Source organism: Ammospiza caudacuta, chromosome 30, assembly GCF_027887145.1.
Source record: "Ammospiza caudacuta isolate bAmmCau1 chromosome 30, bAmmCau1.pri, whole genome shotgun sequence".
Classification (NCBI taxonomy): Eukaryota; Metazoa; Chordata; class Aves; order Passeriformes; family Passerellidae; genus Ammospiza; species Ammospiza caudacuta.
Window position 1 is genome coordinate 1,720,153 of NC_080622.1, and position 9,807 is coordinate 1,729,959.

The following is a 9,807-nucleotide window of genomic DNA, read 5'->3' on the forward strand; positions in this document are numbered from 1 at the left end:
AGTACTGCCAAAGTAAGAAAGTACAAAAAAGCCAGGGACCAAGACCACAAGTTAATAGCAAAAGCACTTAGTACAGTTCAGGATAATGTGTCTTTAGCTTTCAGTTGTATACAAGCACAGTTATAGATGCAAACAACAGCAGCTCTGATCATACGGGAAAGGGGTGAAAGTAATTTTCCTGCAGAAATTTAGAAAATTGTTTGAGATAATGCAATTGATTTTGAAAGGAAGTTTCAATCCTGGTAGACTATGGTGAATTTCACCTATGATCCTGCTTCTAATGTGGCCACTGCCTTTGTGCTTACCATACGTAATGCCACTGTTTATGTTATCCATCCCATCATTGCACTAAGATTAAACCATGAACAAACAATACTCTACCCTTCAGAACATAGAGTGTGGGCACAAAAGATGAATGAAAAGTGCAGACAGTAAACTTAGAATCCTGCATTACCAGAGAACAGATGAGATTCATTTGTGAAAGCAATACTATTAATGCCCAAGATATATGTTTAGACAGTGAACAGAGTATTTGTCACTTCGAAGTTCATCCAGTCACTGACCAAAAACTGTGCTCGTATATGCTAGAAAAGAGTGTGTGTGCCTGAGAACTGCTTGTGCTGCTGTAAAAATTGATAGCAATGATGTTATTTTGTCTAGTAGAAATCCTTCTAATTTCTGTATTTGTAATTTGTTAAGATTATCAAGTGTAGTTTTTCGTACTTAGACCGAGTGACATCCCAACAGCTGATTGAAAGCAATTACACAATGAATCACAGACTATCACCTACTCCTATTAGAATGGACCTTAGATTAGTAAAACAATTAATTAAGCACCAAGACTATTCTACTAAAGATCCTAAAGAAAAACTCAAAGAAGCAGAGAGAACTGTCCAATGTGATACAAAAAGAAATAGCTAGAATTCTGCAGAGTAAAACAAAATGCAGATCATCACTGGTGAGATGTGGTCTTTAAGAAGTCACCAACTGCAAATAGAATCTTTAATAAGTTGTGTCATCCTACATCCTACTACCAAGATTAACAAAAATAGTTTTGTTAGTATTAGTTAGAATAAGTTTAAGATTATCCATTATGAAACGTACATGGTAAAGCTCTAAAGTACACTTGTTGTTCTTTTACTTTGTACAAATAAGAATTTGAACAAAGTAAAAGAATTTACTTCCCCCTTTTAGGCAAGGGGAGAATGAGGCAAAATGAAAATTTTCCAAGATAGAAATTCATTTTAATTTAGTTATTTAGCCAGACAGCAAGGCCTAAGCTCAGTGAAGTTATTTCAGCGAAGGACAGAGATAAAGGGGGGGAGACAGAAGATGACAGAGAGAGACAGGGACTGCTGTAAGGGCAAGTCAGCCTGACCTCAGAATTCTTTCAGATATAAAGGATCTAGTGGCAAATGTCACAGGAAACCCATAAACCATATTGTGAATCTGTATGCATATGTATTTGAGAGACAGATAAAAAGAGACCTGAAGTTCTCAGAGGTCCACATGCCTTTTTTGAGGAGAGCAATCTCTGCATGCGTCCAGCGCTGTAAGAAACATACCAGCTTTAACACTTTCAAAAAGTTGTGGAGTACTTTTTCTTTTCTCCACAAAACAAATGTGTCCCTGCCCCCCCATACTCAGTCCATGCCCACTCGGTGCCCACGATGTGGTTATTGAGCACAGCCCCCTCCTCCTGGGGGGTCCTGTGGGGATAAGGGGGATGCTGGTGGTGTCTGGGGAGGGGGAAAGGGGAGTCCCAGCCTGAGCCCCCCACTCACCTGTCCTGGAGCTTCCTGGTGGCAACAAGGAAGGGGGGTGACCGAGGCGACACTGGGACCCCTGAACCTTCCTGGGATCTCAGCAGCTCCAATCACCCACGGGACCCCAATTCCCCATTTCAACCCCAATTCCCAATGAACCCCTGATTCTACCTGGACACTCTAAACACCCCCAAGGCCCCCAGAAATTCTGCACCACCGCAGGACCCTAATCCTCTGGTGCCCCAAACCCTCTTTGTCCCTGGAACCCCAAGCCTGGCAGGGAGGGGCATCTCCAAACTCCCCCAGGACCCAAAAAGGTCCTCCAACATCCCTGCACAGCCCTCCAGGAGCTTGCCAAACTCTCCAGGAGCTCCCAGTGCCACCCCAATGTTCCTCAAAGCCCACCCAGCGATGACCCTGGAGCACAACCAAGACCCTCCAAATTCCCCCCACATGCCCAAGACCTCCAGCCGAGGTGACTGCAGGCTCAGTTTCCTCAGCTCAGGGGCCCTGGGTGGTGCCAAAATCTGACTCCACTCTGGGGTCTCCCCCTCACTCCAGGACCCCCCATCCCCCCCATTGTCACCAACCTTGCGATGCCACCAGTGACAGCCCCCGATGACAGCCATGAGCCGGAGCAGGAACAGAAGGGTCCTGCCGACATTCACAGCCAGTGCTGGGAATAGACTGGGACACACTGAGGTGACCCTGAACCATGGGGGTCAGTAACACCCCGGTGATCCTGTGTGATCCCACCTGTGACCCAGAGTGAGCCAGGTGTCACATCCAGGGCCAGCTCTGGGCTGAGTGCCCAGAACACGCGGTGCCCTTCCTGTCCCAGCTGGTTGGTGGCCACGCACTGGTAGGTGCCTGAATGTCCCACATCAATGTCCCCGAGCTCCAGGAGGGGACCCTGGGCCACCTCCTGCCCATTGTGCAGCCAGGTGAAGGTGACAGGGGCTGAGCCCACCTGCACTGAGCAGTGCAGGGTCATGTTGTCACCTGCATGCACCTGATGTGACAGGGGACTGAGGGTGATGGTGGCATTGGCCACGGGCACTGTGGGGTCACAGACAAGGCTGGCACTGGGTGAGGTCGGATGGGGGTGCCATGGGTAGGGTCACCCCCAGCCCGAGGGTCCCGCTCACCCAGGACGGTGACATTCAGGGGGTCACTCTCGGCCACGCTGTCCCCGTCGCTGACCCGGCACCGGTACTGGCCGCTGTCATTGTCCCCAATATGGCGCAGCTCCAGGCGGGGGCCAGTGCCCAGCAGTGCTGCTGAGGCCTCCCGGTGCCAGGAGAAGGACAGGGGACCTGTCCCCACCGCGCAGCCCAGCACCAGGCTGTCCCCAAGTGCCACCTGTCATCCTGGGGGGCTGTGCTGACAGGAACACCCCCGAGGGTGGGACCCCTGTGGGACGGGGGGACAGCAGAAGACAGTGAGGGACCCGGGGTAGTCAGGGAGGGGCAGCAGGACCCCAGTGTGGGAGAGGGGGCACACAGATGGGAAGGCTTGGAAACAGGGGAATGGGGCGTTCAGGAGGGGAGACACCTGGAGAGGGAGTGGGGCAACACCAGGGACGGTATTGGGACACAGGAAGAAGATGGAGGGACCTGGGGAACGTGCGGGGACCTCAGAGAGGGGTGGGGGGAAGCAAGAAGGACTGAAGGGACCCGGTGAGGGATGGGGAGACATAGGCGAGGAATGGGGCACCTGGGGAGGGACCTGGGGCAGGGAGGGCAGGACATGGAAAAGGTGTCAGGGAAGGATGGGAGTACCCATGTAGGGCTGGGGGATCAGGGGAAAGACATGAGAAAGGAGGGGAGTCAGGGACAGATCTGGGAAAGGTTAGGGCCATGGGGCAGGTGTCAGGGAGCGCTGGGTGTCCCCATGCAGTGCTGGGGGCCCAAGGAGGCTGTGGGGGCTCCCAGTGCCCATCCCCACACTCACTGCACACCGTGATATGGAGCCGGGCGCAGCTCTTCCACACGGCCCCACCCTTCGAGCGCACCTGGCAGCTGTAATTCCCCGGGTGGGAGACCCCCACAACAGGCACCAGCAGCTGCAGGGACCCCTGCTGGCCCCCCTCCACCTGCCCGTCCTGGTAGAACACGTGCAGGAGGGGGGCTCAGGGCTGCAGGGGGCTGGGGGTGCTGAGGCAGCTGAGAGTCAGGGGGGACCCCTCGGTGGGCTCGGGGGGACCCTCCAGCACCGGCACCGAGAAGAGCTCTGGGAAGGAGAGGGGAGGTGAGGACTGTGACTGAGTCTGCTGGGAAGTGACTTTGGGAGTGTCAAGATATTGGAGTTGCAGCCGTGGGGGTGCTCACCATGCACTGTCACTGGCACTGGCACCGACTGTGCCCACATTGACATTTCGGTGTCCACTCAGCCCCTGCAGGTGTAGTGGCCACTGTGGTGCAGCTGCAGAATCGACAGGCACAGCTTGGCCCCATAGCATGACCTCCCCACCTCCTTGTCCCCATGGTAGAATCACACCTCTGTGAGTGGCATCTCCCACCAGTGCCGGCAGCGCAGTGTCACCGTGTCTCCCTGCAGCAGTGCCCGTGCCAACACCTGCAGCACCAACCGGACTGCAAGACACAGGGGTCTTGTCACACCGGGGGTCCCGTTTTCATAAGGGTCCCCCCCATTGGGTCACACTCAGGGCACCAGGGGTACCTGTTGGAAAATTTTGCTCAGACATGGCTTGAAGGAAAAAAGGACATGAAAATATACAGCTGATGGAAAAGTAAAAGGCAGCTGTAAGCAGCTAAGTCTCAAGCCTGTTTCTCAGGCACATTTCTATAAACAGCAGAGTTCTCAGGCTGTTTTTTCATAACAGGTAAACATTCTGTCCGTGGCTGCTACACAAAGCAAAAGTGACAAACATGGAGGCCTTGAGAACCATTCATATCAGGGTGAGAACACAAATCTTGGCTTCAATAACAAAGCCACAGGTATTGAAAACAAAACGAGGGATTAATGTTTAATCTGTAACTTATGATAAGCTCGGGTTTTGCAATATGTATGAGCTTAATTAACACTGTTATAAAATGTGCCTGGTGGATCAATGAATCGGAGTTCGATGCTGATCAGAGGATGGGTCATCTCCCTTCACTTCATCAGGTACCCAATTCCAACATGGGGTTCTCCACACTGGGATTCTCTGGGATGTCCACAGAGCAGGGGACGGGCTTTGGTCACACAGGAGATTACCTACGGAGCAGAGACCACCCAGAGCCCTTGGGGTCCCCATGAGTGCCAGGTTGGGGACACCTAAAACCCCTCACCGTCTGAAACTGTCATGGGGGGGCTGCACCGAGTGCCAGGTCTGTCACACATGTGGGTGCCTTCCACGTTGACAGTGAAGTGGTCACGTTCCTCCTGCTATAGGCGTTGCTTGTCCTTGTACAAGGTAGTGTCACCGGCTGTCCCTGAGCCCTGGCAGGTCAGTGTCACCCGGTCCCACAGCACCGCCGGCTTCCAGGGGGGCTCCACAAGAAACTGGGTGGTCTGGGCACCTGCAGGTGAAAGGGGACACCAGCCTGCCAGGGCCAGCGTGGGGCTGGGAAGAGCGAGGTGGGGCCATGGCATCCCTTGAGGACTCACCAGCTAGCCAAGGGCCTGGACTGGAAGGGAGAAGGGACAGGGCTCAGTGGGGATGGAACTGTGGGGACAGAGTCACCTGGGGCACAGGACATGATGGCTTCCCCAAGCTATCCCCATGGGGACAGCAGCTCCCACTGGGAAAGTGTGTGATGGTGGTCCCCAAAAGTTATTTGGTGAAGCAGGGAGACATGTCTGTGTCACAGCCACCCATGCACCGCGTCTATGTGGCACAGACACCTTGGGAGCAGGGACACTGAAGCCACCCTGGGCTGAGTCAGAACATGGGGGCACTGTGGGCACCCTGGGAATAAGGACACCACAGACACAGCCCATGCTGGCCCAGGTCACCCCCACACGCTCATGATCCCATCACCATGATCACATCCCATGGCCACATCTTCACCATGCTTCTCCCCTTCTGTCCCCACATCCCAGCTTCCTTGTCCCTATCCCCAGAGCTACCTGAGCCCAAAGGTGCCGGTCCCCACATTCCCGTCTCCCACATCCCCATTCCCAAAATTCTACATCAGTCAGAGTCCCATCAAGGTCTGCTGTGGGAAACATGGACTGGCTCTGCTGGCATTGGGGACCTCAGGGGACCCCACAGCCCCCCTGTGCCCCGTCCCCTCCCCATCCCCGGGGTGTCAGGCCCGTGTATAGGGCACTCACCTCACAGGAGCAGCGCCACCTTCCCAGCCATCCGGGTGTCCCCAGCCATGTGCACTGGCTGTCACTGCTGCCGGGGCTGTCTGTCCCCTGGGTGGTGGCTCTTTGGCCAAAGGGGAAGGAAGCGAGGTCAGGTCTCATCCCCATGCGTAGGTGGCACCTGGTGGGGGCAGGGTGGCCACAAGCTGGGCCTGGGCTGTGGGCAGGGTGGGGATAGGATGGGGACAAGCCTGGGTGTGACACAGTGGACATGGGGTTCTCAGGAGTGGGGGGCTCAGAGAGCCAGGGCTGAGTGTCCAGGGGAATGTGGGGTCCCAGGGATGGGGTCCCTGGGAATGGGGATCCTGAAGAGGGGGAATCACCAGGGACAGGGGGTGCCATGGGAATGGGGGTCCCCAGGGATGGGAGGACTCAGAGATGGGAGTCCCAGGGGAATGTGGGCTCCAGGATTTGGGGTTCATGCAATTGGTATGCTGGAGGAATGTGGGGTCCCGCAGGAACTGGGGTCCTTGGAGAATCAAGGTCCTGGGGAAAGGAGGATTTCAGGGGATGAAATGAATAGGAGAGGGTTCTTTTGGAATGGGATACTGGGCCATAGAGATCCTGGGGAATGGGGTAGATGTCCCATGCAATGCGGAACATATAGGAATGGGACACCCATGATTTGATTTCCAAGGGAATGGAAGTCCCAGGGATGGGCTGTGGCTGGGTGGACCCATGGGTCTCAGGGTCCGTCCCTGGGTGCCTCAGATTTTTGGGAGACTCGTGGCCCAGCACAGCCTCCACAAGGTGCCGGCAGTCAGGGCGACACCCCAGACAGATTCCAAGGGGCTCTGAATCTGTGGAGCTGCTGCAGAGGTGAGAATTCTGTGGGGGAAAAAGGCCTGGCTGTGGTTTGCTCAACCCTGCAAGAAACACAAAACCCAAAGAGAGCCCACGCAGCGGTTCTGCGAGGGCCTCTGATGGTTTTCAGAGCAGGGCTGGCTGGAAAAAGCCCTGCAGGGGCAGTTGCGGGAGAACCAGTCCAGAAATGCAACAATCGATCATTTTCTCCCTTTGCCCAAGGTTCTGAGAGAGCCCCAAATACCCTTCAAAAACAACAACAATCTGTTCAAAAACCTGATCAGGTCTATCATCCTTCCTGTCTCAAACCTGCAGCCCTTTCTAACAGCCTGAGAAGAATTTTTGGGTTCTGACCATGGCTGCTAGATATGAGGGAACAGTGTGGAAATATCGAACAGGGGCTCACCCACAGCCATGGGGGGGCTGTGGGGAGTGACCCTGTGTGGATTCCAGGTGGTCCCAAAGCTGCTCCATCCCTGCCCTCCTCACCTGACTGAAAGGCTGAGGGTTTGCAGGAATTGTGGTGAAAAGCCACCAGAGGTTCTGCTGTGGACCTGAGAACTGCCTGGGGTCAGGTGCTGCCTTCCTTCCATTCAGGATCATGGAGAGTGGTCCTGGGTGTTGTGCAGGGTATGTGCCTGCCCCGGGATACTGCTACACTGCCAGTGGACACTGGGATCCAACCTGTTGCCTTGGCGGCTTCTGCCCACTGCTGCTGGTGGTGCCGGGACCGATTGGTACCCGTGAGTTTGCAAAAGGAGCAATTCCCCCTCCTCCCTCCTGCCCGAGGCCGCCATGGCCCCTGAGGGGATGGAGCTGGACCGGGGCGCCCCCTGCTGGGTGGGAGTGCTCCCTGCAGCGCCCCCTGCTGGCCACGGCTGTAACTGCCACAAAAACCAACAGCGCTGAGTGGGAGGGAAAGTTCTGGGTTTGTGTTGTTTGTTCTGTTCTGGTTTATAAATTTCCTAGTAAAGAGCTGTTATTCCTTTTTCTACACTTTGGCCTGGAAGCCCCATCATTTTTGAAATCAATAAAAGTTTTAGCATGTGTCTTCCTTTCATTCCAGGACAGTTCCCACTTTCCTTGGCAGACATTTCTCATTTAAATGAGTTGTCAACTCCTGGGATGAGACAGACATCCCAAGAAAGACAGGGTCTGGGATTTGGCAACCTCATGCTCTGCGTTGTAAGCCAGTTTGGCTACCAAGGGCCCTCTCTCCAGGTGGCACTTCTGGTCACCTGGCCACTCAGGAGCTGGCTTTGGCAGAGCCTCACACTGTCCCCAGTGTGCCATGGCTGACAGACTGATGGACAGACGGGGCCCTATCTCACCAAAAGCAAAGTCTGACCCATCCCTTCCACACACAGCTGTTCCACAATGTCTCCAGACATCAAACTGTTCTTGTCTCTGACATCCCACCCTGTGCCATGGCCGGATCCTGACCTGCTCTGAAGAAGGGGGAGGCTCTGGAACACCCACAGGGCATTTGTGACATCCTCGTGGGGGCAACAGGGCAGAGGAGGAATTTGGGACAAGGCACAAGAGAATCCAGAGCCTCCTGAAGGCCACTTTGGCCATCAGAGCAAGGAAGTTGCAAGTTGCAGGTTCCTCTGGTGGAGGAATTGTGAAGGGGAGAGTTTCCAGGGTTTGTTCCTTTTGGGGACTTCCCAAGGAAATTGATCTTTTTGTGAAAATTTGGAATCTGAACATTGTTGCTGTAGCTTTTGGTTTTATTCTCTCTCTCTGCTGTTTCAGGAAATTGTTCTTCTCTCAGCCCTTTGGGATCTTTGTGCCTCCACAGGGAGGGCAGTTGTTAGTGGCAGCACACACACAAGTGGGTGCCCATGGGTGGGGACGCCAAGTGCACCCCAGTTGCCCCCAGTGTCACAGCACAACCTCATTGATGTCACTGGGATTTCTTGGTCGTCCTTGGGATCCCCGCAGCTCCACGTAGGCCACCCAGGGTTACTGGTGGTCGGTGATGCCTGAGGGCCCTGCAGGACAGAACGGTTGGGGGGACCAAAGGGGAAGGGGTGACACCACTGTCACTGTCCCCCAATTCACAGTACTCACGCTGCACATGTTTGGTGCTCACAACGTGGGTGTACACAACCTCTCCCTCCTCTGGGGGGGGTGGGGGATAAGGGGAGGGGCTGTGGAGAAAAAGACAATGTGTGGGAGGTGATGGAGACTTGTGTCATGTGGGAAAAAGGGCACTCATGGTTGAAGAAACCCACTCACCTTTTCTGCTGCTTCCTGGCAGCTGCAAAGGAAAGAGGGTAATGGTGACTGTGGGGTCCCAGGGACCCGCCCCCTCTCAGGATTCCTGAACCCCCACAGGACCCTCAATTCCTCTCACAACCCCCAAGCATCTCTAAAGCCCCCCAGTTCATGAGCCTCCCCAGTGCCATGGACCAATTCAGCCTCAAGAATTCAAAGCCCAGCAGGGACAGACATGCTCCAAACACTGCCAGGGCCCCTGAAAGAACACCCAACATCCTTGCAGGACCCTCCAGCACCTCCCCAAACCCTACAGGACCCCAGGGCAAGGTGACAGTTCTGGGGCTATGGGTGCTGCCCTATCATGCCCACACTCTGGGGCCCTCTACAGCTCCCTAGGACCCCCTGTCCCCCCATTGTCACCAACCCACACGGTGCCACCGGTGCCAGGCCACAATGACACCCACAAGCAGCAGCAGGAAGAAAAGGGCCCAACGGACACCTGCGGCCACTGCAAGAAACAGAGGGGGACACATCAGGGTCACCCAGAACCTCAAGGGTTCTTTGACCCCGAATGACCCTGTGTGACCTTACCTGTGTCCCTGTGTCCCCACAGTGTCACCAACAGGGCCAACTCTGGGCTATGTGCCCGGAACACTCGGTGCCCATCATGTCCCAGCTCGTTGGTGGCTATGCACTG

General features: G+C 54.8%; 1 pseudogene; it reads right to left on the bottom strand.

Annotated features, from left to right (window-relative positions):
• Positions 1-512: 512 nt before the first annotated feature.
• LOC131569326 (Fc receptor-like protein 3) lies at positions 513-7,684 on the bottom strand (annotated as a pseudogene).
• Positions 7,685-9,807: the final 2,123 nt, after the last annotated feature.